Source organism: Palaemon carinicauda, chromosome 16, assembly GCF_036898095.1.
Source record: "Palaemon carinicauda isolate YSFRI2023 chromosome 16, ASM3689809v2, whole genome shotgun sequence".
Taxonomy (NCBI): Eukaryota; Metazoa; Arthropoda; class Malacostraca; order Decapoda; family Palaemonidae; genus Palaemon; species Palaemon carinicauda.
The window spans coordinates 39931910-39942054 of record NC_090740.1 but is presented as its reverse complement, the minus strand read 5'-3'; the positions used below and the strand labels follow the sequence as shown (position 1 = coordinate 39942054).

The 10145-nt window shown below is 45.7% G+C and overlaps 1 protein-coding gene across 1 annotated transcript in view; it reads left to right on the top strand.

Annotated features, from left to right (window-relative positions):
* The window catches only part of LOC137655723 (very long-chain specific acyl-CoA dehydrogenase, mitochondrial-like), a 97943-nt gene that overhangs the window by 799 nt on the left and 86999 nt on the right, over nt 1-10145 (top strand).

Below are 10145 nucleotides of genomic sequence, written 5' to 3'. Positions count from 1 at the left end.
CTAACCAACGTTGTGTCCTTACCTACTTACTTAACAGAGGGCTAACCCCCCCCCCCCCCGCGACTTCCCTTACTCTGCCATATTCTATGTTAGCCGTAATCATATACACAGGTGGCCACTATCATACATACAAGGCATACTTGTATAATTTTCTGTAAACCATTGGAGAACAATGTTTGGTTTGATTATAGTTACGGACGGGACAAGCTTTTCTACATAAAAAACAGGAGTGTCTTAGAGAAAAACGCATGTTTTCTTTGAAAATTAAAGCTCACGGGTGCAACTGTACCTAACCTTAGGGTTAATTTTTATCCTTGCACTGCAGCTTAAGTATTAACTGCTGCAATGTTTACCTTTGGGTAAATATTTACCCCTGCATCATTTACCTTAGGGTAAATGTTTATCCATGTCTTATGTATTAGGTACAGGGACTCCTTATTTTTAAACATAAGACTTACCTGGTAGTTATATATAATTACGTCTCTGACGTCACGGCAGAAAATTCAAAACTCAGGCCAATCGCCGATTGGATAGCCAGGTGTACCACCTGCGCACCCTAGCGAGGTACCTCGGAACCATCCCCTGTAACCTTCATATCTCCACTGCCGCCCTAGCGGCAACATTGTTGGATATTCTCCTCGCTTTTTTCCTGATATTGTTGCTGTCCCTTTGGTGAAGTACAATGATTTGGTTTTTGACGCTCGCTTGGTTGGATTTCTTATTGGATACTCTTGATTGGTGCTACTATAGCGTGAGGTCTACCACACTATAGCGTGAGATCTACCTCCCGTTAGCACTATAGCGTGAGGTCTACTGCTGAATTATTCGTCCCTCATAAATAAAACACATTTCATACTTTTGTTTAAGCAATAAACACTTGATTTAAACATATCTTAGAAATGACTTAAATAGATCATTGGATTTCTAATTACATTAAAAAAAGGTAAAGATAAACATGTTATCATATATTTCCATCCAGTTATTCTAGCGATACACTCTTCGTACATCAAACATGTTATCATATATTTCCATACATTTATTCTAGCGATACGCTCTTCGTACATCAAACAGGTTATCATATATTTCCGTACATTGATTCTAGCGATACACTCTTCGTACGACCAACACCTCGCATTAATCTCTTTAGAATCATTGTTTTAGCGTCCAACCACGATCGCTCAATTGCCTGTGTGTGTGCTCCTGTCGCTGGATCCACATAATATTGCTGGTGGTTCACTGTAGAATGCTGATATCGATTATATCTCTTTTAGGCGGAGGGAAAAACTGATTTAGGAGCTCCATTTGCTTCCTTTAATATGGGCAGGTCACGTGGACAGGTCACGTTTTTAATGGATTTGGGCAGTTCACATGTTCGACGGTTAGGTGCGGGGCTCTGAGACGCTGGTCACGCGGTAGACCTCACCTTCCACCTGGGTAGGCGACATATGGCGGTAGACCTCACACTATAGTAGCACCTCTTGATTTACGTTTGGATATTGATATTTTGACCCTTGCTTGTTTTGATCACTCTAACAATTTTTCAAAATGCCCCCCCCCCCCCCCCCCCCCCCCCCCGTAACTTTTAGTGTGTGTGTGAGTGGGTGTAAGACCCGGGTGCCAAAGGCCTCTATTGATCCAAATTCGCTCTGTGTTAAATGTAGAGGTAAGGTTTGTGAGCTGGTTGATAGATGTGATGAATGCCTTCTATTATCTGGTCATGAGTGGCTAGAATTCGATCGCTATACGCGAAGGTTAGAAAGAGATAGGTTGAGGTGTAGTTCTTCTCGCTCTTCTAGAGATTTTTCCTCTTCCCATGTCACTGAACTTATTCCTTCAGCTGTAGTGGTAGTTCCTGATCCCACTACAAGTACTGCTAGTGAGCCTACACTTAAAGACATGATTTTGGCTATTCAGGCGTTGTGTGCGAAGGTTGAGTCTATCGCTGCAGATAGGACGCAATTAATGTCCGATGTTAAGCAGCGCAAAAGTGAAAGTGCGAGAAGTGCAGTGAGTGTTTTTAGTGCTGTGGAGGGTGCGCCTGCTCGGGCTTGTCGTTCTCCTAGTCCCAGACCTCTTCCAAGCTCCCCAACCCCTGGGAGAAGGAATGTCGAAACACGAAAGGAAACGAGAGGCTTTAGCTCCCGATCAGACGTCCCCTCGAGCGTTCCGGTTGACGTTTCCCAGGACGCTTGCCCTCGCCACAGGAAAGGTGAGTTGTTCCGTAACCGAAATACAAACCACGATGTTTACATAGGGTATTTCTTTCGGCGTAGCTGAAATGGCGAGCCATTAGATTTTTAACGAGGGTTAACTACCCCCGCGCTAGTTAGCAGGGGGTAGGGGAGGGGTAGCTAGCTACCCCTCACACACTGGTGAACTGACTCACTTCGCTTTTGGCTCGGACGACGAACGGATGTCTCTGTTCCCGTCCTCGCATGGGAGCCTGTTACAACCTACCAGGTTGTAATGCAGGTTCTTTTAAGATATTTAAATTCTCATGTATTGCAGTCAGTAAAAGTACGTCAGTGATAAGGAAAGACGGAAACAGAGACCCAAGAAAACTTAACAATATTTATTATAAACAAGAACAATAACTTAAATCAATCTTGTGAGATTAAATAAACTTAATTGGACAGATTATTAAAGAGAACAAATAACTGGTTCTCGGGAACAAACAATAAAAACCTAAAGCTATTACACTAAGCCCTAAACACGAGAAAATTCCAAGAGAGAAAACACTTAATAATAACAAGGGGGATCCAAATACGGCTAGCCAAAAATATCATTAGCCTAATAATAAAAAGGTAGAAGGAAGTAGGAGGCGAAAACAATGAAAACCTTAATATTCCTACCTACCTTACAAAACTAAACAATACAGAATTAAACATGGGTGCACAACATGTAACAATAAAATTCGCACGTATAGAAAGACAAAATTAATAATACACAACTTCACCTCAAGTGAAGTACAGAAAGGGAGTTGAATACAGGGCCGTACTTAATCCATCAAGCCGCCATACGGAAGGGTACAACTGTACGCCAGGCACTGAAGGGCAATCCACTTCCCTACACAAGAGGAACGATAATTTGTCTTACCTGGCGTCAGCCTCCCTACTTATCACCTCACGAGCCAGTTTGCTCTCACACTCGTACACAGCTGGACTGGAGGAATACGGCCAGTAAAACCAAGGTTCAGTGTCGGGAAACAGCGTCGACACAATTCCTGTACAAATCCTCCGACGGGAACAGGTGGCAGAAAACCATCGTCGCAGATGACTAAGCATCTGCTAAACACTCAACAGAAGTGCGGAAGTAATGGCTAAAGTCGTCCTCCAAGTCACAATAAATGCTGAGACGGGAATTAGTGTTGGTGAGAGCTTGTCAAGACCCGAACTGCATTCACCGGTCGACCATGTCCACTCATCACCTTCGCAGCGTTCATCAACACTCACAGTAAAAAGAATAACAATCGTTAAAACGATAGTCCACTAATACACAAAGGAGGAGGAGGAGGCGCAAAAACACTATCCAACAATCGGAGAGCCACTTAACTTACATTAACACCATAGTAAACAAACAACAAAAATACTTTAACTTAAAAAGAAAAACAAGGCTGAATTAAATAAAACAAAGAAATAATTTTACGTTAACCTAATACCTTCCTCCCCCAAAACAAAAAAAATGATTCACATAGAATACATTTTTTTTCAAAATTAAATACTGTAAAAATGCTGAAATGAAAAGGAATTAACAATTACGGAAATACAAAATCTGAAAAGAAGTTATAAATATAACAATACACAAGCCAAAAAGAAAAAAAAACACATAGCTTCACGAAGAAGACTTACCAAATCAGAAAATGGGAATCTAAAATTAAAGGCTAAACTATAACTCCAACAAGTACAAAATAATAGAAAAAAAAATTGATGGACCTTACTAAGGTTGAACATACAAAAACAACGCACTTAACCAAACCTACATCTAAACTAAACTCTGAGATAAGGACTCACTCATACTCACACACATACTGGCCCTTAGATTTTACTATGGACAAATAGTTTTATACAAACCCAATGAAGACACGAGAAGGGCGAGGGAGGGACAAAAGCCAAAATTACATACGAGAAAGGGCATCAGGAATGCGGTTCTCCGATCCCTTAATATGTTTTATAACCAGAGTGAATTCCTGCAACTGCAAAGCCCATCTCAAAATTCTCTGATTGGACCCTTTCATCCTTTTTATGAACACTAGAGGATTATGATCAGTCCAAATCTCTATCGGGAAGGAGAAATTGGTCACATAGGGTTTAAAATGTAACAAAGTACGAACCAAGGCCAAGGCCTCCTTCTCGATAGTTGAATACCGTTTCTCTGCTGCCAATAGTTTACGGCTAAAGTAAGACACGGGAAGAACCTCTCCAGCCCCATTTCTCTGAAAGAGAACACCTCCAATGCCCACATCACTAGCATCCACTGCAATAATGAAAGGTTTCTGAAAATCAGGGGACATTAATATTGGGTTTGATATCAACACCAGCTTAAGTTTAATAAAAGACTCCTCACATTGAGGAGACCACACAAATTTCTGTCCTTTCTCCAATAACTTAGTAAGCGGCTGAGCAATGTCCGAGAAGTTTCGCACAAACCTTCTATAATAACCCGTCATTCCAAGGACTCTTCGAACTTCCCTGACATTACTCGGCCTCTTCAAATTTAAAATGGCATCGAGATTGGCTTGTTTAGGGGCTACCTGACCCAAACCAACCTCATGACCCAAATAGCACACTTTGGCTTTACCAAATTCACACTTACCCAAGTTCACAACAAGACCGGCATCCCTCAAAGCTTCAAACACTTTTCTCAATCTTACTATATGAGTTTGCCAATCATTGCTTTGAACAACTAAATCATCAATATAAATCTCAGTGCCTTTCAACCCACAAATGACTCTGTTCATAAGCCTCTGAAAGGTGCATGCAGCATTTTTCATCCCAAAGGGCATCACTTTACATTCGTAAAGCCCAAAGGGAGTTACAAATACGGAAAATTTCCCGGGCTCGATCAGACGGGCACTTGCCAATATCCTTTCAGCAAATCCAACTTGGTTATGAATTTTGCAGACCCTATCTGATCGAGACAGTCGTAAATGCGGGGCAAAGGAAAAGAGTCATTTTTGGTACTGGCATTAACCTTATGGTAATCCACACACATTCGGTACTTTCCATCAGACTTTTTAACTAAAACTATCGGAGAACTCCAAGGACTTATCGAAGGTTGGATGAGGTCATGCTTCAGCATATACTTAATTTCCTCCTCGACTATGTCCCTCTTTACTGGATTTAGTCGATAAGGACTCTGCTTTACGGGGGAAGCACTGCCCACATCCACATCATGCTGAAGCAACCTTGTCCTACCTGGCGAACTACGAAATATTTCTGGAAAAGAACAGAATTAAATTAATAATGTCCCTTTTCTGGGTAACTTCCAGATGGTCCAGCTCTCTTTTCAAAACCTCTAGTTTTAAATATTTAACTTAGCCGGTGAATATATAGCTGCAACTCTGTTGCTCGACAGACAACTCTACGGAAAAACTCGCCAGCGATCGCTACACAGGTTGCGGGTGTGCCCAACAGCGCCATCTGTCGACCAGATACCCAGCTCTCATGTAAACAAAGACTCAATTTTCTCTCTGTCGACGTGTCGACAAGACGTACTTTACTCGCTGTTGCTAAACTGGAGTTTTTCACATCTAATTGGTGAAGTACTATATTCTAGTTTTGAGCTTTCGCTGTGCAGGGTTTTCTTCACACAAATCCTTGAACTCTTTTTTATATCGGATTCTTTGTTGATGACTTTTTGATCGTTTTTTGGAATTTCCCTTGACCAATTCAAAATGGCTGACCCTTCACAAGTTCCCAAATTTAGGAAATGCAATGCTAGGGACTGTTCTAGGCGTCTTCCGAAGGCTTCTATCGACCCTCACACTGTTTGTTCCAATTGTCGGGATAAAACCTGTCAATTGGAAGATCGGTGTGAGGAGTGCATTGGCCTTTCGGAATTCGATTTTATCGAATTTCAAAAGTACACACGTAGGCTAGAGAGAGATAGAGTTAGGAGAAGTTCTTCTCGTTCTATTGATGTATCCTCTCCTCATGCCCCACAACCTATTCCTTCCCCTGTAGTGGTTGCTCCTAACCCCCCTCCTGGCACTCAGGAACCATCGATGGCTGACATGATGCGTGCCATCCAGGCTCTGGGTGAGAGAGTTGAGTCCCTTGCTAGTGACCGTAATCAGCTCATGGCGGATGTTAAGGAGCTTAAGTGTCAAAGTGCAGTGGGAAGTGCTAAAGTGCCAAGTGATAGTGTTGTGGACAGTGTTGCGCTTGAGGGTTCGTCTGTTCGTGCCTGTCGTCCTCCTAGTCCGGGACCTCTTGCAAGCTCCCAAGTCCAGGGGAGAAGCAATGTCGTACGACGCATGGGTTCGAGAGGCTTTAATCAGCGAACAGACGTTCCCTCCGTGGTATCGGGCGTATCTCCCCAAGATCGCTCCTACCTACCTAAGACGAGAGAGCCCATTTATACCTCGTCGTCTGAAGGTGTTTCTCGCAAGAAACTTTGGACCAAGGTCTCGCGACCGTTAAAACGTAAATCGGTCCCTTCAGCACAAGTCCAACGGCCCGGTTGTAGCCACTGGGTCAGTTCGGACTCATTGCCGTCATCCGATGACTGCTCACCGCCTAAGAGAGGCAAAGCGGTACCGCTTCAGACACTAACACCGTCTGTCGCCGCACCTGCTCCCGTAGACCCTAAGTGGTCTCTACTGCAAGACATGCAGTCTAAACTTACGTCTCTGATGCAGGACTTTCATGCGGAGAAGGTTGCTGCCGTACCAGCTAGTGCAGTACCTAGCCTACAACCCTCCAAGCGATCGGTTGTGCGTCCTGTGGACGCTGAGGTAACCTTCTCACGCACACCAGTTGAGAGAGTTCCTCCACCCATGCGTTCCAGTGTGATCTGCCAGCCGCATGTTGATGTTAAGCGACGCACGGAGGTTGCCTTTGACGTTCTGGATGTTCAACAACCGTCAGAGTTGCCTTGTTTTGACGCGGTGCGTCAACCTCCGCAACCCAGTGTGGTTTCCACTGCGCAACCCAATCAGTCTAGACAGTCTGGGGTAGACGCTGTGCGTCCCCGCGCTACCATGGTTGTTGCCAGCTCACAGACTGGGCAGCAGGTCCATGACGTTGCGTCCGGCTCAGTCACGCATGCACCAGCGCGACCGGACTCAGCGAACCAGCCGTTACCCACTCCGTTGCCGTTTCCTCATCAGTTGTCGGATGAGGAACTTTCTGATGATGATGTTGCTGCACATATAGATGAACCACAATCAGAATTGGACGAGCCTAAGTCTACTCAACCCTCTTTGGACTTTAGAAAAGTTTTGGCCATTTTCAAAGAGCTGTTTCCTGACCAGTTTGTTTCTGTGGCTCCTCGTTCTCCGCCTTCAGAGTTTGTTTTAGGCATGCCTTCTACCACTCCTGCCTTTACTAGACTCGTCCTCGCACGCTCGTCCAAGAGAGCTTTGCGGGTGATAGGAGACTGGTTACAGTCCAAGAAGAGTTTAGGGAAGACAGCATTTGCTTTTCCCCCTGCTAGACTCTCTTCTAGATCGAGTGTCTGGTATGCCACGGGAGAAGTTCTCAGCTTGGGAGTTCCTGCCTCTGCCCAGGGCGACTTCTCAAGTCTTGTAGACTCTCCCCGCCGCCTTGCCATGAGACGCTCAAAGATTTGTTGGTCATCATCGGACCTGGACCACCTTTTGAAAGGAATCTTTAGGGCCTTTGAAGTTTTTAACTTCTTAGACTGGTGTCTAGGAGCTCTAAGCAGGAAGATCTCTTCGACAGATAAAGAGACTTCCTTGCTCATTATGTCCTGCATGGACAAGGCCGTCCGTGATGGGTCTAATGAGCTTGCTGCATCATTTGTGTCCGGAGTCCTAAAAAAGCGAGAATCTCTCTGCTCATTCCTTTCTGCTGGAGTTACACTGTGCCAGAGATCTGAGCTTCTCTTTGCTCCTCTTTCCAAGTGCCTTTTTCCAGAAGTCCTGATTAAGGAAATAGCCGCTTCGTTAGTGCAGAAGGACACTCACGATCTTGTTGCGTCCTCAGCTCGCAAAGCTCCCCCTTTGCCTACCTTGTCAGCTAGACCAAGGATGGACACTCCAGCGTCTCGCTTTATTCCGCCCTTTCGTGGCAGAGCCTCCAGCAGAGGAGGTGCTCGTGCCGAAGGGAAGCGAGGGAAAAAGAAAGGATCCAAGTCCTTTAAGGGCAGAGTCTGACTGCCCGCAACTTCAGACAGCAGTGGGAGCCAGACTCAAGAACTTCTGGCAGGCCTGGGAGAAGAGAGGCGCAGATGCACAATCTGTGAAGTTGCTCAGAGAGGGGTACAAGATCCCTTTTGTACGGAAACCCCCTCTAGCAACGTCTCCCATCGATCTCTCTCCCAGGTACAGAGAGGAAGAAAAGAGACGAGCCTTGAAACGGGAAGTGTCTCTTTTGCTAGAGAAGGGAGCGGTGGTCAAAGTCTCGGACCTTCAATCTCCGGGATTCTACAACCGCCTCTTCTTGGTTTCAAAGAAGACAGGAGGGTGGAGGCCGGTGCTAGACGTCAGTGCTCTGAATGTCTTTGTCACAAAGACGACGTTCTCCATGGAGACCACAAAGTCAGTCTTAGCAGCGGTCAGAAGGGAAGACTGGATGGTCTCTTTAGACCTAAGGGACGCCTACTTCCACGTCCCCATCCACCCAGACTCCCAACCTTTTCTGAGATTCGTTTTCGAAAAGGTGGTCTACCAGTTTCGGGCCCTGTGCTTTGGCCTAAGCACAGCTCCTCTCGTGTTTACGAGGCTGATGAGGAATGTAGCCAAATTCCTCCATTTATCGGACATCCGAGCCTCCCTTTATTTGGACGACTGGCTTCTCAGAGCCTCTTCCAGTCGTCGCTGTCTGAAGGATCTAAAGTGGACTCTAGATCTGACCAAGGAATTGGGTCTCCTTGTCAATATGGAAAAGTCGCAACTGGTCCCATCCCAAACTATTGTGTATTTAGGGATGGAGATTCACAGTCTAGCTTTTCGGGCTTTTCCGTCGGCCCCCAGAATAAGTCAAGCCCTGTTATGCATCCAGAACATGCTGAAGAAGGAACGCTGCTCAGTCAGGCTGTGGATGAGTCTGGTAGGGACGCTATCATCCCTGGAACAATTTGTGTCATTAGGAAGACTACACCTCCGTCCGCTTCAATACCATCTAGCTTTTCACTGGAAAAAGGACAAGACGCTAGAAGCGGTCTCGATCCCCATTTCCGAAAAGATGAAGTCTTGTCTGACTTGGTGGAAGGACAGTATCAACCTAAGAGAGGGTCTTCCCCTGGCTGTTCAGACTCCCAACCACGTTCTCTTCTCGGACGCATCGGACTTGGGCTGGGGCGCGACATTAGACGGTCGGGAATGTTCAGGACTGTGGAACTCGAGTCAGAGGATCATGCATATCAACTGCAAGGAGCTGCTGGCTGTACATCTGGCCTTGAAAAGCTTCAGGTCTCTCCTTCGAGGCAAAGTGGTGGAAGTGAACTCGGACAACACCACTGCCTTGGCGTACATCTCCAAGCAAGGAGGGACCCACTCACTGACGTTGTACGAGATCGCAAGGGACCTGCTCATCTGGTCAAAAGGTCAAGACATATCACTAGTAACGAGGTTCATCCAAGGCAACTTGAATGTCATGGCAGATTGTCTCAGTCGGAAAGGGCAAGTAATTCCAACAGAATGGACCCTCCACAAGGATGTATGCAAGAGACTTTGGGCCACTTGGGGCCAACCAACCATAGATCTCTTTGCAACCTCGCTGACCAAGAGGCTCCCAATATATTGGTCACCAGTCCCGGACCCAGCAGCAATACATATAGATGCCTTTCTCCTAGATTGGTCACATCTAGATCTCTACGCATTCCCACCGTTCAAGATTGTCAACAAGGTACTGCAGAAGTTCGCCTCTCACGAAGGGACAAGGTTGACGCTAGTTGCTCCCCTCTGGCCCGCGAGAGAATGGTTCACCGAGGTACTTCGATGGCTAGTAGACGTTCCCAGA